Source organism: Thunnus albacares, chromosome 6 (genome assembly GCF_914725855.1).
Source record: "Thunnus albacares chromosome 6, fThuAlb1.1, whole genome shotgun sequence".
NCBI lineage: Eukaryota > Metazoa > Chordata > Actinopteri > Scombriformes > Scombridae > Thunnus > Thunnus albacares.
Genome location: NC_058111.1, coordinates 5249889 through 5269086, shown reverse-complemented (window position 1 = coordinate 5269086; position 19198 = coordinate 5249889). Strand labels below are relative to the sequence as shown.

The window sequence follows — 19198 nt, the reverse complement described above, 5'->3', positions numbered from 1 at the left end:
CTAGCGGTCACAGAGATGCAGGAGATTACAAAAGGTGTGTGGTGAAAGCTTTAGGAACTTAGAGGAAATATGTCTTCTCTGTGATCAACATTTGTGTCAGAGGGTGTCCCCGTAAGAATTCGGCACCCTTGCTCTGCTTATTATGAGCACAATCGGCAGGAGTAACGCTCTGGAGGAATCCTGCTTTACGTCAGTTCCTTCGAATCAAGGCATTGTGTGTTTCCTGCCATGAAGATTTGGATGCACAGCGTTGACTTCACGATGCTGCGACGACGCTGCGGCATTGACTTTCAGGGAAAAGACCCATTTTACACCAAAGAAGAAACGGGAATGGAGAATGCAGGCGTCGATCCCGCTGCCTCTCACATGCAAAGCGAGCGCTCTACCATTTGAGCTAATTCCCCTCTGGAGGTGCCACCTGGGGAAGTATTCACCAGGTGCTGAAGATTTCCAATGAAGTTAGTGACTGGTTTTCCCCATTGACATACTGTATGTCTCGTGCAGTATTTTCCTGAGAAGTTCTTGGCCACGCCCGTGGGCTCAGAGGACTAAAGCGTAGAGTTAGGTTCACCAACTGTGAGCATTCAAAGTTTTCAACCAGATGATTATGAAAAGGCAAAAGCTGCCTGAGAACAGAAGGTAAATGTCCTCCAGAAGGTCAGGCATAGTTATGTTCCTCATCAAGAAAGTATCGTGGTGACACAACACAATATCCTTTTGTAATGGCGTGATTGTGGGACATCAGCCTCCAAACAAAAAGCAGTGGATGCTGTCTGGCTCCACAGAAAAGAAGGTAATGGAGAATGCGGGCATCGATCCCGCTACCTCTCGCATGCTAAGCGAGCGCTCTACCATTTGAGCTAATTCCCCTCTTAAAGAAGATTACGAGAGAGGTGCCAACAGGTCGCAAAATACTCAAAAGCAATTGCTTCCCTGTCTTTGTATAAGGGACGTGGTTGTAAGAGGACTCTCAGCAGCAGCAGGCCAGTTAGCTCAGCTGGTTAGAGCGTGGTGCTAATAACGCCAAGGTCACAGGTTCGATCCCTGTACTGGCCAGGAACTGTTGTTGTAAAGGCACAAGTCCTTGCGCCGCCTACAGATGGAAAGAAAGTTGACGTAAACCTCCCACTGTTCCCAACCCATGGGTTGACCAACAGTGCCACATTGTCTCACACGTGTATCCCATGAAGGCGAAAGCTTCACGTCCAAAGTCCAGCTCCTTCTTACTCTAGACTACTACCAACGTAGCCCCGTTGAAATGTACTCGTCCCTGTCCACGTGACCACGTGGCCTAAAGGACAAGGCGTCTGACTTCGGATCAGAAGATTGAGGGTTCGAATCCCTTCGTGGTTGGATGCCCCCACTTCTGTCGGATTCGCGTATGTGTCTGTTGAGTAAAGAAAATCCCCATGAGAGGCTGTGAACATTGGACATCAAGCAATGCGACGTGGCTGACTATGGGTCAAAACTACTAGCGGTCACAGAGATGCAGGAGATTACAAAAGGTGTGTGGTGAAAGCTTTAGGAACTTAGAGGAAATATGTCTTCTCTGTGATCAACATTTGTGTCAGAGGGTGTCCCCGTAAGAATTCGGCACCCTTGCTCTGCTTATTATGAGCACAATCGGCAGGAGTAACGCTCTGGAGGAATCCTGCTTTACGTCAGTTCCTTCGAATCAAGGCATTGTGTGTTTCCTGCCATGAAGATTCGGATGCACAGCGTTGACTTCACGATGCTGCGACATTGACTTTCAGGGCAAAGACCCATTTTACACCAAAGAAGAAACGGGAATGGAGAATGCGGGCGTCGATCCCGCTGCCTCTCACATGCAAAGCGAGCGCTCTACCATTTGAGCTAATTCCCCTCTGGAGGTGCCACCTGGGGAAGTATTCACCAGGTGCTGAAGATTTCCAATGGAGTTAGTGACTGGTTTTCCCCATTGACATACTGTATGTCTCGTGCAGTATTTTCCTGAGAAGTTCTTGGCCACGCCCGTGGGCTCAGAGGACTAAAGCGTAGAGTTAGGTTCACCAACTGTGAGCATTCAAAGTTTTCAACCAGATGATTATGAAAAGGCAAAAGCTGCCTGAGAACAGAAGGTAAATGTCCTCCAGAAGGTCAGGCATAGTTATGTTCCTCATCAAGAAAGTATCGTGGTGACACAACACAATATCCTTTTGTAATGGCGTGATTGTGGGACATCAGCCTCCAAACAAAAAGCAGTGGATGCTGTCTGGCTCCACAGAAAAGAAGGTAATGGAGAATGCGGGCATCGATCCCGCTACCTCTCGCATGCTAAGCGAGCGCTCTACCATTTGAGCTAATTCCCCTCTTAAAGAAGGTTACGAGAGAGGTGCCAACAGGTCGCAAAATACTCGAAAGCAATTGCTTCCCTGTCTTTGTATAAGGGACGTGGTTGTAAGAGGACTCTCAGCAGCAGCAGGCCGGTTAGCTCAGCTGGTTAGAGCGTGGTGCTAATAACGCCAAGGTCACAGGTTCCATCCCTGTACTGGCCAGGAACTGTTGTTGTAAAGGCACAAGTCCTTGCGCCGCCTACAGATGGAAAGAAAGTTGACGTAAACCTCCCACTGTTCCCAACCCATGGGTTGACCAACAGTGCCACATTGTCTCACACGTGTATCCCATGAAGGCGAAAGCTTCACGTCCAAAGTCCAGCTCCTTCTTACTCTAGACTACTACCAACGTAGCCCCGTTGAAATGTACTCGTCCCTGTCCACGTGACCACGTGGCCTAAAGGACAAGGCGTCTGACTTCGGATCAGAAGATTGAGGGTTCGAATCCCTTCGTGGTTGGATGCCCCCACTTCTGTCGGATTCGCGTATGTGTCTGTTGAGTAAAGAAAATCCCCATGAGAGGCTGTGAACATTGGACATCAAGCAATGCGACGTGGCTGACTATGGGTCAAAACTACTAGCGGTCACAGAGATGCAGGAGATTACAAAAGGTGTGTGGTGAAAGCTTTAGGAACTTAGAGGAAATATGTCTTCTCTGTGATCAACATTTGTGTCAGAGGGTGTCCCCGTAAGAATTCGGCACCCTTGCTCTGCTTATTATGAGCACAATCGGCAGGAGTAACGCTCTGGAGGAATCCTGCTTTACGTCAGTTCCTTCGAATCAAGGCATTGTGTGTTTCCTGCCATGAAGATTCGGATGCACAGCGTTGACTTCACGATGCTGCGACATTGACTTTCAGGGCAAAGACCCATTTTACACCAAAGAAGAAACGGGAATGGAGAATGCGGGCGTCGATCCCGCTGCCTCTCACATGCAAAGCGAGCGCTCTACCATTTGAGCTAATTCCCCTCTGGAGGTGCCACCTGGGGAAGTATTCACCAGGTGCTGAAGATTTCCAATGAAGTTAGTGACTGGTTTTCCCCATTGACATACTGTATGTCTCGTGCAGTATTTTCCTGAGAAGTTCTTGGCCACGCCCGTGGGCTCAGAGGACTAAAGCGTAGAGTTAGGTTCACCAACTGTGAGCATTCAAAGTTTTCAACCAGATGATTATGAAAAGGCAAAAGCTGCCTGAGAACAGAAGGTAAATGTCCTCCAGAAGGTCAGGCATAGTTATGTTCCTCATCAAGAAAGTATCGTGGTGACACAACACAATATCCTTTTGTAATGGCGTGATTGTGGGACATCAGCCTCCAAACAAAAAGCAGTGGATGCTGTCTGGCTCCACAGAAAAGAAGGTAATGGAGAATGCGGGCATCGATCCCGCTACCTCTCGCATGCTAAGCGAGCGCTCTACCATTTGAGCTAATTCCCCTCTTAAAGAAGGTTACGAGAGAGGTGCCAACAGGTCGCAAAATACTCGAAAGCAATTGCTTCCCTGTCTTTGTATAAGGGACGTGGTTGTAAGAGGACTCTCAGCAGCAGCAGGCCGGTTAGCTCAGCTGGTTAGAGCGTGGTGCTAATAACGCCAAGGTCACAGGTTCGATCCCTGTACTGGCCAGGAACTGTTGTTGTAAAGGCACAAGTCCTTGCGCCGCCTACAGATGGAAAGAAAGTTGACGTAAACCTCCCACTGTTCCCAACCCATGGGTTGACCAACAGTGCCACATTGTCTCACACGTGTATCCCATGAAGGCGAAAGCTTCACGTCCAAAGTCCAGCTCCTTCTTACTCTAGACTACTACCAACGTAGCCCCGTTGAAATGTACTCGTCCCTGTCCACGTGACCACGTGGCCTAAAGGACAAGGCGTCTGACTTCGGATCAGAAGATTGAGGGTTCGAATCCCTTCGTGGTTGGATGCCCCCACTTCTGTCGGATTCGCGTATGTGTCTGTTGAGTAAAGAAAATCCCCATGAGAGGCTGTGAACATTGGACATCAAGCAATGCGACGTGGCTGACTATGGGTCAAAACTACTAGCGGTCACAGAGATGCAGGAGATTACAAAAGGTGTGTGGTGAAAGCTTTAGGAACTTAGAGGAAATATGTCTTCTCTGTGATCAACATTTGTGTCAGAGGGTGTCCCCGTAAGAATTCGGCACCCTTGCTCTGCTTATTATGAGCACAATCGGCAGGAGTAACGCTCTGGAGGAATCCTGCTTTACGTCAGTTCCTTCGAATCAAGGCATTGTGTGTTTCCTGCCATGAAGATTTGGATGCACAGCGTTGACTTCACGATGCTGCGACGACGCTGCGGCATTGACTTTCAGGGCAAAGACCCATTTTACACCAAAGAAGAAACGGGAATGGAGAATGCGGGCGTCGATCCCGCTGCCTCTCACATGCAAAGCGAGCGCTCTACCATTTGAGCTAATTCCCCTCTGGAGGTGCCACCTGGGGAAGTATTCACCAGGTGCTGAAGATTTCCAATGAAGTTAGTGACTGGTTTTCCCCATTGACATACTGTATGTCTCGTGCAGTATTTTCCTGAGAAGTTCTTGGCCACGCCCGTGGGCTCAGAGGACTAAAGCGTAGAGTTAGGTTCACCAACTGTGAGCATTCAAAGTTTTCAACCAGATGATTATGAAAAGGCAAAAGCTGCCTGAGAACAGAAGGTAAATGTCCTCCAGAAGGTCAGGCATAGTTATGTTCCTCATCAAGAAAGTATCGTGGTGACACAACACAATATCCTTTTGTAATGGCGTGATTGTGGGACATCAGCCTCCAAACAAAAAGCAGTGGATGCTGTCTGGCTCCACAGAAAAGAAGGTAATGGAGAATGCGGGCATCGATCCCGCTACCTCTCGCATGCTAAGCGAGCGCTCTACCATTTGAGCTAATTCCCCTCTTAAAGAAGATTACGAGAGAGGTGCCAACAGGTCGCAAAATACTCGAAAGCAATTGCTTCCCTGTCTTTGTATAAGGGACGTGGTTGTAAGAGGACTCTCAGCAGCAGCAGGCCAGTTAGCTCAGCTGGTTAGAGCGTGGTGCTAATAACGCCAAGGTCACAGGTTCGATCCCTGTACTGGCCAGGAACTGTTGTTGTAAAGGCACAAGTCCTTGCGCCGCCTACAGATGGAAAGAAGTTGACGTAAACCTCCCACTGTTCCCAACCCATGGGTTGACCAACAGTGCCACATTGTCTCACACGTGTATCCCATGAAGGCGAAAGCTTCACGTCCAAAGGCCAGCTCCTTCTTACTCTAGACTACTACCAACGTAGCCCCGTTGAAATGTACTCGTCCACGTGACCACGTGGCCTAAAGGACAAGGCGTCTGACTTCGGATCAGAAGATTGAGGGTTCGAATCCCTTCGTGGTTGGATGCCCCCACTTCTGTCGGATTCGCGTATGTGTCTGTTGAGTAAAGAAAATCCCCATGAGAGGCTGTGAACATTGGACATCAAGCAATGCGACGTGGCTGACTATGGGTCAAAACTACTAGCGGTCACAGAGATGCAGGAGATTACAAAAGGTGTGTGGTGAAAGCTTTAGGAACTTAGAGGAAATATGTCTTCTCTGTGATCAACATTTGTGTCAGAGGGTGTCCCCGTAAGAATTCGGCACCCTTGCTCTGCTTATTATGAGCACAATCGGCAGGAGTAACGCTCTGGAGGAATCCTGCTTTACGTCAGTTCCTTCGAATCAAGGCATTGTGTGTTTCCTGCCATGAAGATTCGGATGCACAGCGTTGACTTCACGATGCTGCGACATTGACTTTCAGGGCAAAGACCCATTTTACACCAAAGAAGAAACGGGAATGGAGAATGCGGGCGTCGATCCCGCTGCCTCTCACATGCAAAGCGAGCGCTCTACCATTTGAGCTAATTCCCCTCTGGAGGTGCCACCTGGGGAAGTATTCACCAGGTGCTGAAGATTTCCAATGGAGTTAGTGACTGGTTTTCCCCATTGACATACTGTATGTCTCGTGCAGTATTTTCCTGAGAAGTTCTTGGCCACGCCCGTGGGCTCAGAGGACTAAAGCGTAGAGTTAGGTTCACCAACTGTGAGCATTCAAAGTTTTCAACCAGATGATTATGAAAAGGCAAAAGCTGCCTGAGAACAGAAGGTAAATGTCCTCCAGAAGGTCAGGCATAGTTATGTTCCTCATCAAGAAAGTATCGTGGTGACACAACACAATATCCTTTTGTAATGGCGTGATTGTGGGACATCAGCCTCCAAACAAAAAGCAGTGGATGCTGTCTGGCTCCACAGAAAAGAAGGTAATGGAGAATGCGGGCATCGATCCCGCTACCTCTCGCATGCTAAGTGAGCGCTCTACCATTTGAGCTAATTCCCCTCTTAAAGAAGGTTACGAGAGAGGTGCCAACAGGTCGCAAAATACTCGAAAGCAATTGCTTCCCTGTCTTTGTATAAGGGACGTGGTTGTAAGAGGACTCTCAGCAGCAGCAGGCCAGTTAGCTCAGCTGGTTAGAGCGTGGTGCTAATAACGCCAAGGTCACAGGTTCCATCCCTGTACTGGCCAGGAACTGTTGTTGTAAAGGCACAAGTCCTTGCGCCGCCTACAGATGGAAAGAAAGTTGACGTAAACCTCCCACTGTTCCCAACCCATGGGTTGACCAACAGTGCCACATTGTCTCACACGTGTATCCCATGAAGGCGAAAGCTTCACGTCCAAAGTCCAGCTCCTTCTTACTCTAGACTACTACCAACGTAGCCCCGTTGAAATGTACTCGTCCCTGTCCACGTGACCACGTGGCCTAAAGGACAAGGCGTCTGACTTCGGATCAGAAGATTGAGGGTTCGAATCCCTTCGTGGTTGGATGCCCCCACTTCTGTCGGATTTGCGTATGTGTCTGTTGAGTAAAGAAAATCCCCATGAGAGGCTGTGAACATTGGACATCAAGCAATGCGACGTGGCTGACTATGGGTCAAAACTACTAGCGGTCACAGAGATGCAGGAGATTACAAAAGGTGTGTGGTGAAAGCTTTAGGAACTTAGAGGAAATATGTCTTCTCTGTGATCAACATTTGTGTCAGAGGGTGTCCCCGTAAGAATTCGGCACCCTTGCTCTGCTTATTATGAGCACAATCGGCAGGAGTAACGCTCTGGAGGAATCCTGCTTTACGTCAGTTCCTTCGAATCAAGGCATTGTGTGTTTCCTGCCATGAAGATTCGGATGCACAGCGTTGACTTCACGATGCTGCGACATTGACTTTCAGGGCAAAGACCCATTTTACACCAAAGAAGAAACGGGAATGGAGAATGCGGGCGTCGATCCCGCTGCCTCTCACATGCAAAGCGAGCGCTCTACCATTTGAGCTAATTCCCCTCTGGAGGTGCCACCTGGGGAAGTATTCACCAGGTGCTGAAGATTTCCAATGAAGTTAGTGACTGGTTTTCCCCATTGACATACTGTATGTCTCGTGCAGTATTTTCCTGAGAAGTTCTTGGCCACGCCCGTGGGCTCAGAGGACTAAAGCGTAGAGTTAGGTTCACCAACTGTGAGCATTCAAAGTTTTCAACCAGATGATTATGAAAAGGCAAAAGCTGCCTGAGAACAGAAGGTAAATGTCCTCCAGAAGGTCAGGCATAGTTATGTTCCTCATCAAGAAAGTATCGTGGTGACACAACACAATATCCTTTTGTAATGGCGTGATTGTGGGACATCAGCCTCCAAACAAAAAGCAGTGGATGCTGTCTGGCTCCACAGAAAAGAAGGTAATGGAGAATGCGGGCATCGATCCCGCTACCTCTCGCATGCTAAGCGAGCGCTCTACCATTTGAGCTAATTCCCCTCTTAAAGAAGGTTACGAGAGAGGTGCCAACAGGTCGCAAAATACTCGAAAGCAATTGCTTCCCTGTCTTTGTGTAAGGGACGTGGTTGTAAGAGGACTCTCAGCAGCAGCAGGCCGGTTAGCTCAGCTGGTTAGAGCATGGTGCTAATAACGCCAAGGTCACAGGTTCGATCCCTGTACTAGCCATGAACTGTTGTTGTAAAGGCACAAGTCCTTGCGCCGCCTACAGATGGAAGGAAAGTTGACGTAAACCTCCCACTGTTCCCAACCCATGGGTTGACCAACAGTGCCACATTGTCTCACACGTGTATCCCATGAAGGCGAAAGCTTCACGTCCAAAGTCCAGCTCCTTCTTACTCTAGACTACTACCAACGTAGCCCCGTTGAAATGTACTCGTCCCTGTCCACGTGACCACGTGGCCTAAAGGACAAGGCGTCTGACTTCGGATCAGAAGATTGAGGGTTCGAATCCCTTCGTGGTTGGATGCCCCCACTTCTGTCGGATTCGCGTATGTGTCTGTTGAGTAAAGAAAATCCCCATGAGAGGCTGTGAACATTGGACATCAAGCAATGCGACGTGGCTGACTATGGGTCAAAACTACTAGCGGTCACAGAGATGCAGGAGATTACAAAAGGTGTGTGGTGAAAGCTTTAGGAACTTAGAGGAAATATGTCTTCTCTGTGATCAACATTTGTGTCAGAGGGTGTCCCCGTAAGAATTCGGCACCCTTGCTCTGCTTATTATGAGCACAATCGGCAGGAGTAACGCTCTGGAGGAATCCTGCTTTACGTCAGTTCCTTCGAATCAAGGCATTGTGTGTTTCCTGCCATGAAGATTCGGATGCACAGCGTTGACTTCACGATGCTGCGACATTGACTTTCAGGGCAAAGACCCGTTTTACACCAAAGAAGAAACGGGAATGGAGAATGCGGGCGTCGATCCCGCTGCCTCTCACATGCAAAGCGAGCGCTCTACCATTTGAGCTAATTCCCCTCTGGAGGTGCCACCTGGGGAAGTATTCACCAGGTGCTGAAGATTTCCAATGAAGTTAGTGACTGGTTTTCCCCATTGACATACTGTATGTCTCGTGCAGTATTTTCCTGAGAAGTTCTTGGCCACGCCCGTGGGCTCAGAGGACTAAAGCGTAGAGTTAGGTTCACCAACTGTGAGCATTCAAAGTTTTCAACCAGATGATTATGAAAAGGCAAAAGCTGCCTGAGAACAGAAGGTAAATGTCCTCCAGAAGGTCAGGCATAGTTATGTTCCTCATCAAGAAAGTATCGTGGTGACACAACACAATATCCTTTTGTAATGGCGTGATTGTGGGACATCAGCCTCCAAACAAAAAGCAGTGGATGCTGTCTGGCTCCACAGAAAAGAAGGTAATGGAGAATGCGGGCATCGATCCCGCTACCTCTCGCATGCTAAGCGAGCGCTCTACCATTTGAGCTAATTCCCCTCTTAAAGAAGGTTACGAGAGAGGTGCCAACAGGTCGCAAAATACTCGAAAGCAATTGCTTCCCTGTCTTTGTGTAAGGGACGTGGTTGTAAGAGGACTCTCAGCAGCAGCAGGCCGGTTAGCTCAGCTGGTTAGAACGTGGTGCTAATAACGCCAAGGTCACAGGTTCGATCCCTGTACTGGCCAGGAACTGTTGTTGTAAAGGCACAAGTCCTTGCGCCGCCTACAGATGGAAAGAAAGTTGACGTAAACCTCCCACTGTTCCCAACCCATGGGTTGACCAACAGTGCCACATTGTCTCACACGTGTATCCCATGAAGGCGAAAGCTTCACGTCCAAAGTCCAGCTCCTTCTTACTCTAGACTACTACCAACGTAGCCCCGTTGAAATGTACTCGTCCCTGTCCACGTGACCACGTGGCCTAAAGGACAAGGCGTCTGACTTCGGATCAGAAGATTGAGGGTTCGAATCCCTTCGTGGTTGGATGCCCCCACTTCTGTCGGATTCGCGTATGTGTCTGTTGAGTAAAGAAAATCCCCATGAGAGGCTGTGAACATTGGACATCAAGCAATGCGACGTGGCTGACTATGGGTCAAAACTACTAGCGGTCACAGAGATGCAGGAGATTACAAAAGGTGTGTGGTGAAAGCTTTAGGAACTTAGAGGAAATATGTCTTCTCTGTGATCAACATTTGTGTCAGATGGTGTCCCCGTAAGAATTCGGCACCCTTGCTCTGCTTATTATGAGCACAATCGGCAGGAGTAACGCTCTGGAGGAATCCTGCTTTACGTCAGTTCCTTCGAATCAAGGCATTGTGTGTTTCCTGCCATGAAGATTCGGATGCACAGCGTTGACTTCACGATGCTGCGACATTGACTTTCAGGGCAAAGACCCATTTTACACCAAAGAAGAAACGGGAATGGAGAATGCGGGCGTCGATCCCGCTGCCTCTCACATGCAAAGCGAGCGCTCTACCATTTGAGCTAATTCCCCTCTGGAGGTGCCACCTGGGGAAGTATTCACCAGGTGCTGAAGATTTCCAATGAAGTTAGTGACTGGTTTTCCCCATTGACATACTGTATGTCTCGTGCAGTATTTTCCTGAGAAGTTCTTGGCCACGCCCGTGGGCTCAGAGGACTAAAGCGTAGAGTTAGGTTCACCAACTGTGAGCATTCAAAGTTTTCAACCAGATGATTATGAAAAGGCAAAAGCTGCCTGAGAACAGAAGGTAAATGTCCTCCAGAAGGTCAGGCATAGTTATGTTCCTCATCAAGAAAGTATCGTGGTGACACAACACAATATCCTTTTGTAATGGCGTGATTGTGGGACATCAGCCTCCAAACAAAAAGCAGTGGATGCTGTCTGGCTCCACAGAAAAGAAGGTAATGGAGAATGCGGGCATCGATCCCGCTACCTCTCGCATGCTAAGCGAGCGCTCTACCATTTGAGCTAATTCCCCTCTTAAAGAAGGTTACGAGAGAGGTGCCAACAGGTCGCAAAATACTCGAAAGCAATTGCTTCCCTGTCTTTGTGTAAGGGACGTGGTTGTAAGAGGACTCTCAGCAGCAGCAGGCCGGTTAGCTCAGCTGGTTAGAGCGTGGTGCTAATAACGCCAAGGTCACAGGTTCGATCCCTGTACTGGCCAGGAACTGTTGTTGTAAAGGCACAAGTCCTTGCGCCGCCTACAGATGGAAAGAAAGTTGACGTAAACCTCCCACTGTTCCCAACCCATGGGTTGACCAACAGTGCCACATTGTCTCACACGTGTATCCCATGAAGGCGAAAGCTTCACGTCCAAAGTCCAGCTCCTTCTTACTCTAGACTACTACCAACGTAGCCCCGTTGAAATGTACTCGCCCCTGTCCACGTGACCACGTGGCCTAAAGGACAAGGCGTCTGACTTCGGATCAGAAGATTGAGGGTTCGAATCCCTTCGTGGTTGGATGCCCCCACTTCTGTCGGATTCGCGTATGTGTCTGTTGAGTAAAGAAAATCCCCATGAGAGGCTGTGAACATTGGACATCAAGCAATGCGACGTGGCTGACTATGGGTCAAAACTACTAGCGGTCACAGAGATGCAGGAGATTACAAAAGGTGTGTGGTGAAAGCTTTAGGAACTTAGAGGAAATATGTCTTCTCTGTGATCAACATTTGTGTCAGAGGGTGTCCCCGTAAGAATTCGGCACCCTTGCTCTGCTTATTATGAGCACAATCGGCAGGAGTAACGCTCTGGAGGAATCCTGCTTTACGTCAGTTCCTTCGAATCAAGGCATTGTGTGTTTCCTGCCATGAAGATTCGGATGCACAGCGTTGACTTCACGATGCTGCGACATTGACTTTCAGGGCAAAGACCCATTTTTCACCAAAGAAGAAACGGGAATGGAGAATGCGGGCGTCGATCCCGCTGCCTCTCACATGCAAAGCGAGCGCTCTACCATTTGAGCTAATTCCCCTCTGGAGGTGCCACCTGCGGAAGTATTCACCAGGTGCTGAAGATTTCCAATGAAGTTAGTGACTGGTTTTCCCCATTGACATACTGTATGTCTCGTGCAGTATTTTCCTGAGAAGTTCTTGGCCACGCCCGTGGGCTCAGAGGACTAAAGCGTAGAGTTAGGTTCACCAATTGTGAGCATTCAAAGTTTTCAACCAGATGATTATGAAAAGGCAAAAGCTGCCTGAGAACAGAAGGTAAATGTCCTCCAGAAGGTCAGGCATAGTTATGTTCCTCATCAAGAAAGTATCGTGGTGACACAACACAATATCCTTTTGTAATGGCGTGATTGTGGGACATCAGCCTCCAAACAAAAAGCAGTGGATGCTGTCTGGCTCCACAGAAAAGAAGGTAATGGAGAATGCGGGCATCGATCCCGCTACCTCTCGCATGCTAAGCGAGCGCTCTACCATTTGAGCTAATTCCCCTCTTAAAGAAGATTACGAGAGAGGTGCCAACAGGTCGCAATATACTCGAAAGCAATTGCTTCCCTGTCTTTGTATAAGGGACGTGGTTGTAAGAGGACTCTCAGCAGCAGCAGGCCAGTTAGCTCAGCTGGTTAGAGCGTGGTGCTAATAACGCCAAGGTCACAGGTTCGATCCCTGTACTGGCCATGAACTGTTGTTGTAAAGGCAGAAGTCTTTGCGCCGCCTACAGATGGAAGGAAAGTTGACGTAAACCTCCCACTGTTCCCAACCCATGGGTTGACCAACAGTGCCACATTGTCTCACACGTGTATCCCATGAAGGCGAAAGCTTCACGTCCAAAGTCCAGCTCCTTCTTACTCTAGACTACTACCAACGTAGCCCCGTTGAAATGTACTCGTCCCTGTCCACGTGACCACGTGGCCTAAAGGACAAGGCGTCTGACTTCGGATCAGAAGATTGAGGGTTCGAATCCCTTCGTGGTTGGATGCCCCCACTTCTGTCGGATTTGCGTATGTGTCTGTTGAGTAAAGAAAATCCCCATGAGAGGCTGTGAACATTGGACATCAAGCAATGCGACGTGGCTGACTATGGGTCAAAACTACTAGCGGTCACAGAGATGCAGGAGATTACAAAAGGTGTGTGGTGAAAGCTTTAGGAACTTAGAGGAAATATGTCTTCTCTGTGATCAACATTTGTGTCAGAGGGTGTCCCCGTAAGAATTCGGCACCCTTGCTCTGCTTATTATGAGCACAATCGGCAGGAGTAACGCTCTGGAGGAATCCTGCTTTACGTCAGTTCCTTCGAATCAAGGCATTGTGTGTTTCCTGCCATGAAGATTCGGATGCACAGCGTTGACTTCACGATGCTGCGACATTGACTTTCAGGGCAAAGACCCATTTTACACCAAAGAAGAAACGGGAATGGAGAATGCGGGCGTCGATCCCGCTGCCTCTCACATGCAAAGCGAGCGCTCTACCATTTGAGCTAATTCCCCTCTGGAGGTGCCACCTGGGGAAGTATTCACCAGGTGCTGAAGATTTCCAATGAAGTTAGTGACTGGTTTTCCCCATTGACATACTGTATGTCTCGTGCAGTATTTTCCTGAGAAGTTCTTGGCCACGCCCGTGGGCTCAGAGGACTAAAGCGTAGAGTTAGGTTCACCAACTGTGAGCATTCAAAGTTTTCAACCAGATGATTATGAAAAGGCAAAAGCTGCCTGAGAACAGAAGGTAAATGTCCTCCAGAAGGTCAGGCATAGTTATGTTCCTCATCAAGAAAGTATCGTGGTGACACAACACAATATCCTTTTGTAATGGCGTGATTGTGGGACATCAGCCTCCAAACAAAAAGCAGTGGATGCTGTCTGGCTCCACAGAAAAGAAGGTAATGGAGAATGCGGGCATCGATCCCGCTACCTCTCGCATGCTAAGCGAGCGCTCTACCATTTGAGCTAATTCCCCTCTTAAAGAAGATTACGAGAGAGGTGCCAACAGGTCGCAAAATACTCGAAAGCAATTGCTTCCCTGTCTTTGTATAAGGGACGTGGTTGTAAGAGGACTCTCAGCAGCAGCAGGCCAGTTAGCTCAGCTGGTTAGAGCGTGGTGCTAATAACGCCAAGGTCACAGGTTCGATCCCTGTACTGGCCAGGAACTGTTGTTGTAAAGGCACAAGTCCTTGCGCCGCCTACAGATGGAAAGAAAGTTGACGTAAACTTCCCACTGTTCCCAACCCATGGGTTGACCAACAGTGCCACATTGTCTCACACGAAAGCTTCACGTCCAAAGTCCAGCTCCTTCTTACTACCAACGTAGCCCCGTTGAAATGTACTCATCCCTGTCCACGTGACCTAAAGGACAAGGCGTCTGACTTCGGATCAGAAGATTGAGGGTTCGAATCCCTTCGTGGTTGGATGCCCCCACTTCTGTCAGATTCGCGTATGTGTCTGTTGAGTAAAGAAAATCCCCATGAGAGGCTGTGAACATTGGACATCAAGCAATGCGACGTGGCTGACTATGGGTCAAAACTACTAGCGGTCACAGAGATGCAGGAGATTACAAAAGGTGTGTGGTGAAAGCTTTAGGAACTTAGAGGAAATATGTCTTCTCTGTGATCAACATTTGTGTCAGAGGGTGTCCCCGTAAGAATTCGGCACCCTTGCTCTGCTTATTATGAGCACAATCGGCAGGAGTAACGCTCTGGAGGAATCCTGCTTTACGTCAGTTCCTTCGAATCAAGGCATTGTGTGTTTCCTGCCATGAAGATTCGGATGCACAGCGTTGACTTCACGATGCTGCGACATTGACTTTCAGGGCAAAGACCCATTTTACACCAAAGAAGAAACGGGAATGGAGAATGCGGGCGTCGATCCCGCTGCCTCTCACATGCAAAGCGAGCGCTCTACCATTTGAGCTAATTCCCCTCTGGAGGTGCCACCTGGGGAAGTATTCACCAGGTGCTGAAGATTTCCAATGAAGTTAGTGACTGGTTTTCCCCATTGACATACTGTATGTCTCGTGCAGTATTTTCCTGAGAAGTTCTTGGCCACGCCCGTGGGCTCAGAGGACTAAAGCGTAGAGTTAGGTTCACCAACTGTGAGCATTCAAAGTTTTCAACCAGATGATTATGAAAAGGCAAAAGCTGCCTGAGAACAGAAGGTAAATGTCCTCCAGAAGGTCAGGCATAGTTATGTTCCTCATCAAGAAAGTATCGTGGTGACACAACACAATATCCTTTTGTAATGGCGTGATTGTGGGACATCAGCCTCCAAACAAAAAGCAGTGGATGCTGTCTGGCTCCACAGAAAAGAAGGTAATGGAGAATTCGGGCATCGATCCCGCTACCTCTCGCATGCTAAGCGAGCGCTCTACCATTTGAGCTAATTCCCCTCTTAAAGAAGATTACGAGAGAGGTGCCAACAGGTCGCAAAATACTCGAAAGCAATTGCTTCCCTGTCTTTGTATAAGGGACGTGGTTGTAAGAGGACTCTCAGCAGCAGCAGGCCAGTTAGCTCAGCTGGTTAGAGCGTGGTGCTAATAACGCCAAGGTCACAGGTTCGATCCCTGTACTGGCCAGGAACTGTTGTTGTAAAGGCACAAGTCCTTGCGCCGCCTACAGATGGAAAGAAAGTTGACGTAAACCTCCCACTGTTCCCAACCCATGGGTTGACCAACAGTGCCACATTGTCTCACACGAAAGCTTCACGTCCAAAGTCCAGCTCCTTCTTACTCTAGACTACTACCAACGTAGCCCCGTTGAAATGTACTCGTCCCTGTCCACGTGACCACGTGGCCTAAAGGACAAGGCGTCTGACTTCGGATCAGAAGATTGAGGGTTCGAATCCCTTCGTGGTTGGATGCCCCCACTTCTGTCGGATTCGCGTATGTGTCTGTTGAGTAAAGAAAATCCCCATGAGAGGCTGTGAACATTGGACATCAAGCAATGCGACATGGCTGACTATGGGTCAAAACTACTAGCGGTCACAGAGATGCAGGAGATTACAAAAGGTGTGTGGTGAAAGCTTTAGGAACTTAGAGGAAATATGTCTTCTCTGTGATCAACATTTGTGTCAGAGGGTGTCCCCGTAAGAATTCGGCACCCTTGCTCTGCTTATTATGAGCACAATCGGCAGGAGTAACGCTCTGGAGGAATCCTGCTTTACGTCAGTTCCTTCGAATCAAGGCATTGTGTGTTTCCTGCCATGAAGATTCGGATGCACAGCGTTGACTTCACGATGCTGCGACATTGACTTTCAGGGCAAAGACCCATTTTACACCAAAGAAGAAACGGGAATGGAGAATGCGGGCGTCGATCCCGCTGCCTCTCACATGCAAAGCGAGCGCTCTACCATTTGAGCTAATTCCCCTCTGGAGGTGCCACCGGGGGAAGTATTCACCAGGTGCTGAAGATTTCCAATGAAGTTAGTGACTGGTTTTCCCCATTGACATACTGTATGTCTCGTGCAGTATTTTCCTGAGAAGTTCTTGGCCACGCCCGTGGGCTCAGAGGACTAAAGCGTAGAGTTAGGTTCACCAACTGTGAGCATTCAAAGTTTTCAACCAGATGATTATGAAAAGGCAAAAGCTGCCTGAGAACAGAAGGTAAATGTCCTCCAGAAGGTCAGGCATAGTTATGTTCCTCATCAAGAAAGTATCGTGGTGACACAACACAATATCCTTTTGTAATGGCGTGATTGTGGGACATCAGCCTCCAAACAAAAAGCAGTGGATGCTGTCTGGCTCCACAGAAAAGAAGGTAATGGAGAATGCGGGCATCGATCCCGCTACCTCTCGCATGCTAAGCGAGCGCTCTACCATTTGAGCTAATTCCCCTCTTAAAGAAGATTACGAGAGAGGTGCCAACAGGTCGCAAAATACTCGAAAGCAATTGCTTCCCTGTCTTTGTATAAGGGACGTGGTTGTAAGAGGACTCTCAGCAGCAGCAGGCCAGTTAGCTCAGCTGGTTAGAGCGTGGTGCTAATAACGCCAAGGTCACAGGTTCGATCCCTGTACTGGCCAGGAACTGTTGTTGTAAAGGCACAAGTCCTTGCGCCGCCTACAGATGGAAAGAAAGTTGACGTAAACCTCCCACTGTTCCCAACCCATGGGTTGACCAACAGTGCCACATTGTCTCACACGAAAGCTTCACGTCCAAAGTCCAGCTCCTTCTTACTCTAGACTACTACCAACGTAGCCCCGTTGAAATGTACTCGTCCCTGTCCACGTGACCACGTGGCCTAAAGGACAAGGCGTCTGACTTCGGATCAGAAGATTGAGGGTTCGAATCCCTTCGTGGTTGGATGCCCCCACTTCTGTCGGATTCGCGTATGTGTCTGTTGAGTAAAGAAAATCCCCATGAGAGGCTGTGAACATTGGACATCAAGCAATGCGACGTGGCTGACTATGGGTCAAAACTACTAGCGGTCACAGAGATGCAGGAGATTACAAAAGGTGTGTGGTGAAAGCTTTAGGAACTTAGAGGAAATATGTCTTCTCTGTGATCAACATTTGTGTCAGAGGGTGTCCCCGTAAGAATTCGGCACCCTTGCTCTGCTTATTATGAGCACAATCGGCAGGAGTAACGCTCTGGAGGAATCCTGCTTTACGTCAGTTCCTTCGAATCAAGGCATTGTGTGTTTCCTGCCATGAAGATTCGGATGCACAGCGTTGACTTCACGATGCTGCGACATTGACTTTCAGGGCAAAGACCCATTTTACACCAAAGAAGAAACGGGAATGGAGAATGCGGGCGTCGATCCCGCTGCCTCTCACATGCAAAGCGAGCGCTCTACCATTTGAGCTAATTCCCCTCTGGAGGTGCCACCTGGGGAAGTATTCACCAGGTGCTGAAGATTTCCAATGAAGTTAGTGACTGGTTTTCCCCATTGACATACTGTATGTCTCGTGCAGTATTTTCCTGAGAAGTTCTTGGCCACGCCCGTGGGCTCAGAGGACTAAAGCGTAGAGTTAGGTTCACCAACTGTGAGCATTCAAAGTTTTCAACCAGATGATTATGAAAAGGCAAAAGCTGCCTGAGAACAGAAGGTAAATGTCCTCCAGAAGGTCAGGCATAGTTATGTTCCTCATCAAGAAAGTATCGTGGTGACACAACACAATATCCTTTTGTAATGGCGTGATTGTGGGACATCAGCCTCCAAACAAAAAGCAGTGGATGCTGTCTGGCTCCACAGAAAAGAAGGTAATGGAGAATGCGGGCATCGATCCCGCTACCTCTCGCATGCTAAGCGAGCGCTCTACCATTTGAGCTAATTCCCCTCTTAAAGAAGATTACGAGAGAGGTGCCAACAGGTCGCAAAATACTCGAAAGCAATTGCTTCCCTGTCTTTGTATAAGGGACGTGGTTGTAAGAGGACTCTCAGCAGCAGCAGGCCAGTTAGCTCAGCTGGTTAGAGCGTGGTGCTAATAACGCCAAGGTCACAGGTTCGATCCCTGTACTGGCCAGGAACTGTTGTTGTAAAGGCACAAGTCCTTGCGCCGCCTACAGATGGAAAGAAAGTTGACGTAAACCTCCCACTGTTCCCAACCCATGGGTTGACCAACAGTGCCACATTGTCTCACACGAAAGCTTCACGTCCAAAGTCCAGCTCCTTCTTACTCTAGACTACTACCAACGTAGCCCCGTTGAAATGTACTCGTCCCTGTCCACGTGACCACGTGGCCTAAAGGACAAGGCGTCTGACTTCGGATCAGAAGATTGAGGGTTCGAATCCCTTCGTGGTTGGATGCCCCCACTTCTGTCGGATTCGCGTATGTGTCTGTTGAGTAAAGAAAATCCCCATGAGAGGCTGTGAACATTGGACATCAAGCAATGCGACGTGGCTGACTATGGGTCAAAACTACTAGCGGTCACAGAGATGCAGGAGATTACAAAAGGTGTGTGGTGAAAGCTTTAGGAACTTAGAGGAAATATGTCTTCTCTGTGATCAACATTTGTGTCAGAGGGTGTCCCCGTAAGAATTCGGCACCCTTGCTCTGCTTATTATGAGCACAATCGGCAGGAGTAACGCTCTGGAGGAATCCTGCTTTACGTCAGTTCCTTCGAATCAAGGCATTGTGTGTTTCCTGCCATGAAGATTCGGATGCACAGCGTTGACTTCACGATGCTGCGACATTGACTTTCAGGGCAAA

General features: G+C 48.7%; 33 non-coding genes across 33 annotated transcripts; 22 read left to right on the top strand and 11 right to left on the bottom strand.

Annotated features, from left to right (window-relative positions):
• Positions 1-797: 797 nt before the first annotated feature.
• Positions 798-870, bottom strand: trnaa-agc. The gene has a single exon. It is a non-coding gene; the product is annotated as a tRNA-Ala (tRNA).
• A 112-nt stretch (positions 871-982) lies between these two features.
• trnai-aau lies at positions 983-1056 on the top strand. The gene has a single exon. It is a non-coding gene; the product is annotated as a tRNA-Ile (tRNA).
• Positions 1057-1280: 224 nt separating this feature from the next.
• On the top strand, positions 1281-1353 carry trnar-ucg. The gene has a single exon. It is a non-coding gene; the product is annotated as a tRNA-Arg (tRNA).
• A 904-nt stretch (positions 1354-2257) lies between these two features.
• trnaa-agc lies at positions 2258-2330 on the bottom strand. The gene has a single exon. It is a non-coding gene; the product is annotated as a tRNA-Ala (tRNA).
• A 410-nt stretch (positions 2331-2740) lies between these two features.
• On the top strand, positions 2741-2813 carry trnar-ucg. The gene has a single exon. It is a non-coding gene; the product is annotated as a tRNA-Arg (tRNA).
• Positions 2814-3717: 904 nt separating this feature from the next.
• Positions 3718-3790, bottom strand: trnaa-agc. The gene has a single exon. It is a non-coding gene; the product is annotated as a tRNA-Ala (tRNA).
• Positions 3791-3902: 112 nt separating this feature from the next.
• On the top strand, positions 3903-3976 carry trnai-aau. Its single transcript has one exon. It is a non-coding gene; the product is annotated as a tRNA-Ile (tRNA).
• A 224-nt stretch (positions 3977-4200) lies between these two features.
• Positions 4201-4273, top strand: trnar-ucg. The gene has a single exon. It is a non-coding gene; the product is annotated as a tRNA-Arg (tRNA).
• A 915-nt stretch (positions 4274-5188) lies between these two features.
• trnaa-agc lies at positions 5189-5261 on the bottom strand. Its single transcript has one exon. It is a non-coding gene; the product is annotated as a tRNA-Ala (tRNA).
• A 112-nt stretch (positions 5262-5373) lies between these two features.
• On the top strand, positions 5374-5447 carry trnai-aau. Its single transcript has one exon. It is a non-coding gene; the product is annotated as a tRNA-Ile (tRNA).
• A 217-nt stretch (positions 5448-5664) lies between these two features.
• trnar-ucg lies at positions 5665-5737 on the top strand. The gene has a single exon. It is a non-coding gene; the product is annotated as a tRNA-Arg (tRNA).
• A 1387-nt stretch (positions 5738-7124) lies between these two features.
• Positions 7125-7197, top strand: trnar-ucg. Its single transcript has one exon. It is a non-coding gene; the product is annotated as a tRNA-Arg (tRNA).
• Positions 7198-8101: 904 nt separating this feature from the next.
• Positions 8102-8174, bottom strand: trnaa-agc. The gene has a single exon. It is a non-coding gene; the product is annotated as a tRNA-Ala (tRNA).
• A 112-nt stretch (positions 8175-8286) lies between these two features.
• On the top strand, positions 8287-8360 carry trnai-aau. Its single transcript has one exon. It is a non-coding gene; the product is annotated as a tRNA-Ile (tRNA).
• Positions 8361-8584: 224 nt separating this feature from the next.
• On the top strand, positions 8585-8657 carry trnar-ucg. Its single transcript has one exon. It is a non-coding gene; the product is annotated as a tRNA-Arg (tRNA).
• Positions 8658-9561: 904 nt separating this feature from the next.
• Positions 9562-9634, bottom strand: trnaa-agc. Its single transcript has one exon. It is a non-coding gene; the product is annotated as a tRNA-Ala (tRNA).
• A 410-nt stretch (positions 9635-10044) lies between these two features.
• Positions 10045-10117, top strand: trnar-ucg. The gene has a single exon. It is a non-coding gene; the product is annotated as a tRNA-Arg (tRNA).
• A 904-nt stretch (positions 10118-11021) lies between these two features.
• trnaa-agc lies at positions 11022-11094 on the bottom strand. Its single transcript has one exon. It is a non-coding gene; the product is annotated as a tRNA-Ala (tRNA).
• Positions 11095-11206: 112 nt separating this feature from the next.
• Positions 11207-11280, top strand: trnai-aau. Its single transcript has one exon. It is a non-coding gene; the product is annotated as a tRNA-Ile (tRNA).
• A 224-nt stretch (positions 11281-11504) lies between these two features.
• Positions 11505-11577, top strand: trnar-ucg. Its single transcript has one exon. It is a non-coding gene; the product is annotated as a tRNA-Arg (tRNA).
• Positions 11578-12481: 904 nt separating this feature from the next.
• Positions 12482-12554, bottom strand: trnaa-agc. The gene has a single exon. It is a non-coding gene; the product is annotated as a tRNA-Ala (tRNA).
• A 112-nt stretch (positions 12555-12666) lies between these two features.
• On the top strand, positions 12667-12740 carry trnai-aau. The gene has a single exon. It is a non-coding gene; the product is annotated as a tRNA-Ile (tRNA).
• Positions 12741-12964: 224 nt separating this feature from the next.
• Positions 12965-13037, top strand: trnar-ucg. Its single transcript has one exon. It is a non-coding gene; the product is annotated as a tRNA-Arg (tRNA).
• Positions 13038-13941: 904 nt separating this feature from the next.
• Positions 13942-14014, bottom strand: trnaa-agc. The gene has a single exon. It is a non-coding gene; the product is annotated as a tRNA-Ala (tRNA).
• Positions 14015-14126: 112 nt separating this feature from the next.
• trnai-aau lies at positions 14127-14200 on the top strand. The gene has a single exon. It is a non-coding gene; the product is annotated as a tRNA-Ile (tRNA).
• Positions 14201-15551: 1351 nt separating this feature from the next.
• trnai-aau lies at positions 15552-15625 on the top strand. Its single transcript has one exon. It is a non-coding gene; the product is annotated as a tRNA-Ile (tRNA).
• Positions 15626-15832: 207 nt separating this feature from the next.
• trnar-ucg lies at positions 15833-15905 on the top strand. The gene has a single exon. It is a non-coding gene; the product is annotated as a tRNA-Arg (tRNA).
• A 904-nt stretch (positions 15906-16809) lies between these two features.
• On the bottom strand, positions 16810-16882 carry trnaa-agc. The gene has a single exon. It is a non-coding gene; the product is annotated as a tRNA-Ala (tRNA).
• Positions 16883-16994: 112 nt separating this feature from the next.
• On the top strand, positions 16995-17068 carry trnai-aau. The gene has a single exon. It is a non-coding gene; the product is annotated as a tRNA-Ile (tRNA).
• Positions 17069-17275: 207 nt separating this feature from the next.
• Positions 17276-17348, top strand: trnar-ucg. Its single transcript has one exon. It is a non-coding gene; the product is annotated as a tRNA-Arg (tRNA).
• Positions 17349-18252: 904 nt separating this feature from the next.
• On the bottom strand, positions 18253-18325 carry trnaa-agc. Its single transcript has one exon. It is a non-coding gene; the product is annotated as a tRNA-Ala (tRNA).
• Positions 18326-18437: 112 nt separating this feature from the next.
• On the top strand, positions 18438-18511 carry trnai-aau. The gene has a single exon. It is a non-coding gene; the product is annotated as a tRNA-Ile (tRNA).
• A 207-nt stretch (positions 18512-18718) lies between these two features.
• Positions 18719-18791, top strand: trnar-ucg. The gene has a single exon. It is a non-coding gene; the product is annotated as a tRNA-Arg (tRNA).
• Positions 18792-19198: the final 407 nt, after the last annotated feature.